Here is a 7,787-nt window from a genome sequence, read left to right on the forward strand (position 1 = left end):
TGCCATCTCCTACCTCTCCCTCCTACCTTTTGGCCTTTCAATCTCTCCTTTAGGGACGAAGTCACTCACTCATTCCGATGCCCACCACCCAATAAGCATCAAGGAAAGCACACTCGACTGTCAAGGATGCGTAAGCAGGCTCGACTGTTAAGGATGCGTAAGCAGGCCCTCACCATATGAATAGTGAGTGACTTCCGTCCCTTTTTTTGACTTATTTGAGAGGGGCCACCCAATAAGTAAATTGAACCTTTAGGTACTCGACCATAAGGTCCGTCAGGGGCTCAACTGTTAAGGATGCGCAAGCAGGCTCGACTTTTAAGGCCGCCATCACCTTTAGGGTGCGTAGCACGCTCGACTAATAAGGATGCGTAAGCAGGCTCGACTGTTAAGGAGAGGACCTTTAGGGTGCGTAAGCACGCTCGACTAATAAGGAGAGGTACTCGACCCCAAGGACCTTTAGGTACTCGACTGTTAAGGACCCTTTAGGGTGCGTTAGCACACTCAACTAATAAGGAGAGGGGGCTCGACTGATAAGGAGAGGAGAGGGAGAGGAGAGGTGCTCGACTGTTAAGGAGAGGAGAGGGAGAGGGATTTATCGCTCGACCATAGGCCCGGTAGGGACTCACTATTCATATGGTGAGGGATTTATCGCTCGACCATAAGGGCCGCCATCGCCGCCATCGCCGCCATCGAGAGGAGAGGGGCTCGACTGATAAGGAGAGGAGAGATTGGTTCATTCTTTATATATGTCATTACAAAACCTCCGGGGATTGGGGTGGGTGGGTAAATAGTGGCTATAATAGGAGGGAAAGATGTGAAAACCTCTGCCAAGCTAAAAGAAATTAGTAGGATGCGTAAGCATGCTCGACTGGCCGCCATCGAAATATGTGAAAACCTCCGGGGATTGGGGTGGGTGGGTAAATAGTGGAAAAATAGGAGCTAAAAGTTCAAAAAGCTCCGCCCCCTCCTAATTGGGTGAAAATGACAAACTATAACGTAGTCGAAAGAATGAATGCATAATGACATATATAATATATGCTTTTCATCTCCCTCATTCATCAGAGTGGGATGGAATCATTACATATATAATATATGCAATGACCCACGGGAAAGGACATTCTTGCTCGATGACCGGGGAGAGTGAGAGGATGCTACAGCAGGCTCGACCATAAGGTGTCGTTAGGCCGCTCGACCATTCTCTGTCAGGCATGATCTACGTCAGACGCTTTAGCAGAAAATGCTGCTATTATCTATGTCATTATGCATTGATGTAATAATGCATTGATGTCATTATGCATTTCAATTAGTCATTACGCTTTCTTATAGGCGTACTTCCTTGATGCTTATTGGGTGGCCCCTCTCAAATAAGTAACTAACGCTACCCCGGCCCGTCTGTGTAGAAGTTCGAGAGGTCTGTTGGCATCTATCTGTACGGTAACTGTCCCCTCATCACCAGGAATAAGGAGTGACCTTTTGATTGATTATCCTTTCTTTCTTTATATTCCTCCCCCCCACTGGATAAGGCAGCCCAACCCCCCTAACCCGAAGTCGCCGCCCACTCGTCGCCGTCCCTTGCCTTATTGCTTGCCGGTGGTAACCGAGCCATTCATTACCCAAGGAAGTGGAATCCAGCCCAGAACCAATGACAGTCGAACCAACCAAAGGCCGCCCATGACACAAGCTGAAAGCCCTAGAACAAAAGGAGGGACTCGTCAGACTATGACATGCATTTTAGTGCTAGTAGCGGGAATGGAGAGGCAGGCAGTGGTGAATTGGAGACAGGGTACGAGAAAGAGAAGCTCGGTACGAGTGATCGGTCTGATGACGACAAGCGAGGAACTAGATAGAGAGAGATAGATGGAATCGGGTCGGGCCAAAGTCCATCCCATCCTCCAACCACAAAGAAAGGGTAATTCCCTTCCGACCGATTTCGACTCCTAATCCTATCCTACCTAAGGCTTCCTCCTTCTCCTTTTTTCTAACTCTCCACTGCTTCCACCCCTATCCGACCGGGATCCACACCCGATTCTTCCGTCCTACGTTACCTCCTTCAGAGCCCTCCTCATACGCTGGCTTTCGTGCCACATCCGTCCGATGCTACTTACCCGCCCAACTATTCGCGGTATTGGAATCAAACCTCCTTCCCTGCGCCCACTGAATGAATAGGCTCGGGAAAACTGATGGAATGGGCTAGCGCTCGTACTTGGTTGGAGGGAGGGAGCTAGCTGTACTGTTGTCGTAGATGACTCGTCCTGAGCTTGATTGATATAGGCTCGCTAGAACCTGACTGGGGACCACCTTACTGAACTGGGAAAGCAGACCAGAACCTTACTGACTGGCTGGGTTTACCACCTTACTGACTGGGGTGACTTGGATAGAGAATCCTGCCCCATGCGAAGCCTTCCCCATGAGAATGATGAGGCACAGAAGCCCACCCCATGCCTGCCTGAGCTGATTGGATAGATATATATCCCATCATGCCTGAGCTTACCAGATAGATAAAACACCCATGCATCGGATTATATCGATCGTTATGCTATATCTCCCTCTTTCTTTCTAGTAGCTTATATACGATTATGTCATAAGAGCGGTTTACTTACTTGGATGGGTCGTTCAGTAGAATCAGTCTAGCTTGGCAGGGGATAAAGCGGGGGTAAGGCTATAGTGAGGCAGGTGAAGAGAGCTGAGAGGGGGGTATCCATCCACCATACTTAATACTCACCTTATTTCGGGCACAAAAAAACCTCTCCTTTTAGTCGAGACAGCTTAACGCTTCCTCAACGCCGAGCTCTGCGCCTTAAAGAGCTATTAGGGATGGTTAATATAACTTCAGGTGATTAACATTAATCACATTGTGAATGCCCAATTGAGAAGGTAAATCCAGCTGATAAGCATTGTCATTGATTTGCTGTAGGATGGTATATGGACCATGGCGAATTGGCTTGAGCTTATGATGCTGCTAGCCTTTGAAGCACTGCTTGTCCATGTATAACTAGACTTTCTATCTGACCTGGAACTGCACTAGGATGCGATGGCAATCCTGAAGTGATTTATAACGTGCTTGAGATGCTGCTAGAGCTGCTGCGACCTGTGAATGGATGTGAGCCATTTTCTGCACAAATGAGGAGGGCCTATGTTGTTCACGTTGCTGGTGTGGCGAAGCAGGAGGTGGAAGTGTGACAGGCAATTCATAAGGAGGAAAAGGCTAATAGCCAAAGCATGTTTCGAAGGGAGAATAACCAGATGAGACATTAACTGCCCTGTTGTAGCTATGATGGAGTACATGTAAGTATGTATCCCATTGCTTGTGCCTGCTGTATGAAATTAAGAGTGCATGTACTAGGATACAATTAACTACCTCAGTCTGGTCGTCCATTTGTGGGTGAAATGTCGTAGATAAACTCAGCTGACACCCCTGCCAAATAGATTTCCAAAAAGTGATTAGGAAACGAAAGCATGAATCTGAGTTCTGGCCTGTGTGTTAACAGTCCTCCCTGTGGAGTCGCCATGTGTTTACTCTAGTGATATCAGGGGGGTGGAGGCATGAAATATTCTATGGCAAGAAAGAAAGAAACGAACCTAAGAACGAATAATATCTGAGTTGCTCTGCTCTCAGTCTCAATCAAGGCTAGAACCGCCGGGTACTATAGCGGCGCGCGTGAGGTGCACTACATCAACGGCTCACCACCTCACCGAAGTCAGGCTCACCTCAAACCTTACTTATCTATAATGTTATATCAGCATGTGAAAAGACCTCACTGGCGCACAAAGACCCGTACACAGTGAAGTGATCTCACTGGTAGGGGTAGGGCCCTATCCGTATGATGGAAATCAATATGTGCCCAACAGTCAAACATTCAATAATGAATCCACCCAGCAGCAGCATTCATTTCCCTATCCGTGCCGAAATGGGGGAACTCGATACTCATGGCGCTTGTATCCCACCCGAAGGCCCGCAAAGAGCCCCTGTAAAGGAATCATGTATTGGTTCGAGGACTTGTTCAAGGCTGCCCGAGAAGATGAAACAATATCCCAAGGCACTTGGTTTCGTTCCTCGACCATGGTCTAGGCCCTACGACCCATCCTTAGTTGGTAAAACCTACGTAAAATAGACTAGGAGGGTACAGCGGCGGCCTTATCAGTCGAGCTATGCTTCGCATGATGGCGTTGGTCGAGCCGCGCATCCTCAGCTGGCTTGCGAGGAGCCTGACCAACTTCATGCGCAACATATATAAGATATTGGGTGATTTCATTAGGATGCTAACGCAGGCTCGACCATAACGTATGCATTCATGATCGATTTCATTACACCAGAAAATGCATATATTATACCTGTTAGTCGAGCAAGAAATGACCTCTCCTGTTAGTCGAGTCACTTAACGTACCTCTTGATAATGAATAGGCAATAACTACCACATGCTCATATATAACTAACTACAACCATAGCTACTCTGCTTGCTGATCCAAAATAACAGAGGAAGGCAAGGAGAAATCCCTCACCATATGAATAGTGAGTGTGCTAACGCACCCTCTCCTGGACAGTCGAGTGCCTTTTCTTCTATAACATAGAGCCTATCCTTACTTCCTCCCCTTGCTCGGGTTATCCCCTCCCTATATATAGAATATAATAAATTCCCTACGAGAGATATAGATATAGGGGCATCCTGGGTGGGTTAGGAGTAGGTTATAAGCCTGAGCTATGCATATTCAGTGGAAGCAACGCCAAAAGCAGCATCACCGGCAGAGGCACACGCATGGACAAAGATGGGAACAAAAATAGCAGCAGGATAAGTAGAGGCGTCGGTAGAGGCACAAGCAGTAGATAAAACACAAGGTCCCGGAGGGGCTTGCGCTTCCTAGTGCAAGGACCCGACAGGGGGCTCGACTGATAAGGAGAGGAGTTTAAGCAGTACCACCAATTTAAGAACCAGCACCAGAGCTAGTTGCCGGGGCTGATTACCTTGAACCAATTTATCCAGCAGCTCCAATTCCGCATATATAGTTCCATCTTGAGATCGAGGTGTTTACCTCTCCCTTATGGTCGAGCGGCCTTACGGCTCCTTGGATCCGTCCCAATTCCAGTTTCAGTTTACCCAGAACCAGTAAATGATCCAGCAGAGACAGAACCAGATGTTTCATCATTTTACCCACAGGAACTTACTCGTTTGGATCTTTGACCCGCTTCAATGCAGGTTGTGCTCTCCTAAAATGCCCAATGATAGCCTTATACTGATGACTTATGTCCACCGATGTTTCCACGTAGACGCTACCTAACCTGTGTATGAATATCTGTAGTTTACCTAGCAAGAGCACTATCAGCATACTTATCTGACCAGCGATACCCCAGCTCGTGTCTCTATAGCTCGTATAACTCGTATCTTACTGCTTATATGCTAGGCTATGTGTAAACCAAGACTAATTTTTTGACTTATCAAATTCAAATTACCCGAAATGACTAAGTAACAATTTTGATAGCTTAGACAATTCTCTTTATCCATGGTCTAGAATTGAATCTTCTTTGATCGATTTGATGTATTTAGAGTGTCCTTATCGATCGATAGCCAGCATAATAGTCTAAGCAGCACGGGATAGCGGCACTCACTGCATCGTCTATCTAGAGATCTGCATATTTCCCTCCTTAACCAACTGCGGCTTAAACAATAGGATCACTTGCTCAATCAACAGAAGGCGCTGGTGGTGGTTATGGCTCTCTAACAGGTGGGGATGCTGCTGATGGTACTAGATCTACTGCTCGTGGTGCTGAAACAACTGGGTAAACGCGTGAAGCTACATTGATATCATATGCTGCTGCTAGTGCTACTGGTGGATATGCTGCTTACTCAACTAAAGGTTCAACTAGCTCTAGATCAATTGGTGAAACTCAAACTATTACTTGGTTCCGTTGCTTCTTTCTCTGTTTCTACGCCTGGCTATGCTCCTGTTCCTAGCGTAGCCTCTTTTCTAGCTCTATGCCATATGTATTCTCCTGGGTATTCGGTTTACTTTCCATCTACTCCAATATTGAGTATAAATGTTATTAATGTTATGCGCTATGTGTTCGTATGCCAAAAGTATACGCATTTTATGTACCTGTCATTATCAATATAAGTTCCTGTCCCAGCTTCTATTCGCCCAGTTATAGATACTCCGGTCGCAGTTGCAGAACCATACCCCTATATAAGTTCCAGGTCGAGATTGAGTCCCATATCCATATCCAGGGGCAGTTGACCGGAACAAACCAACACCTGTAGCATAGGCAGCGGCAAATTAAGTCACGGAGGTAGTAAAGAATCAGCAGCAACCATTCTACCAGCAAACAGCACGGGCATAGCCATAGGTTAGCAGACCCCGTAGTAGTTTTTGTCCCAGCAGATCCAAATCCATAGCCATAATAAGATGGATCCATCCCAGAATCTGTTCTATATAAAGAGTCATTTTCTTTGTAGACCTTCAGATCTCTTCCAAGGCCCGTGGAGGCATCAGTTCCGCATCAGTTTCACCCAGTTGAAAAGCTCTTAGTGGTTTAACCAGTTCCAGTCAATGATCCAGCAGAGGCACGGGTAAAGCCAAAGGTAGTCGCTGAGAAGGAAGAGCCTCTAGTTCCATACCCAGTTTACCTAGTCTTAGATCCAAATGTAGCGCTAGAACCTACGGATGCAGAACCTACATAGGCAGAGTCCCCTGTAGCGGATCCATAAGTGCCAGAAGTAGTTGACTTAGTTTACCCGGTTCCGGGAGCAGAGAAAACGGCAGGGGCATATCGAGATAAAGAGAAAGACCCACCACCCCGACTAGCATCCAAGGCATATCCATTTAGAGCTCGAGTTTACCTGGTTCCAGTCCCTATTCAAGTTGATCCTTCAGTAGATTCATAATAACCCGTTGATTCACCACCAACATAAGAGGGAAAGGCAGTGGCAGGAAAGGCAGCAGATACAGGCTTAAGCAGCTAATCCACTAACAGATGCTACAGTTGACCGAGTCAAAGCACCATTTTAGGTAGAAGCACCCGTTTAAGCATCACAGCCACCGGCGACAGGAAAGCAAGCACCAGTAGCAGCTAGAGCAGCGGAACCATCACCTCGCCTTACATCCTTTCCAGATTCTATTCCTTATGGAATTCATGGCTTGGATGCTGCTGGTGAGACTCGATCTCATGCTGTTCGATCCGGATCTCCAATGAATGCAACTGGATATGTATCTGGATATGTAACTCGATCTGGACCCTGCAAAATAGCTTGTTGACCCAGTGAATTAGCCAGATGTTGACCAAGTTTCTTCATAACCAGTGAATGCGCCGGGAACAGTTCCTATTGACCGAGTGGACCCCGCAGTTCAATCTCGAGATATAGATTGAAACCCAGCATCAGTGAAGGCAAAGAAGCAAGCACCAGATCTAGAGGTAAAGGTATATACCAGAAAATGCAGTACACTTCTTAATGGACCAATAAACCAGTTTTATATAAAAGCGAAAGATTAAGTAGGAGTTTCTTCAGCAGCGGCATAGGTAGCAATGGAAGCACCTGTTGAAACACCTGTCGAAGAATCAGTTGATCCATATCCAGTAGCGGCTTCCCCTAAGCATATCGTCCAGAGATAGAGGGGCACAGAGGCATAGGTATAGGCAAACTCAAAGGTAGCAAACCCAATTGATCCAGATTCAGAGCCCGTTATAGATCGAGAGAAATACCTAGCAGATCTAGGCCCAGATTCATTTGATCCAGCATTTGACCTAGCGCCAATTTCAGTTGCATATCCGCCAAGGCGAGCAAATCCACCACCATCAG

This window comes from Pinus tabuliformis, chromosome 4_1, assembly GCF_031772625.1.
Source record: "Pinus tabuliformis cultivar Carrire ecotype Pingquan chromosome 4_1, CPIR1, whole genome shotgun sequence".
Classification (NCBI taxonomy): Eukaryota; Viridiplantae; Streptophyta; class Pinopsida; order Pinales; family Pinaceae; genus Pinus; species Pinus tabuliformis.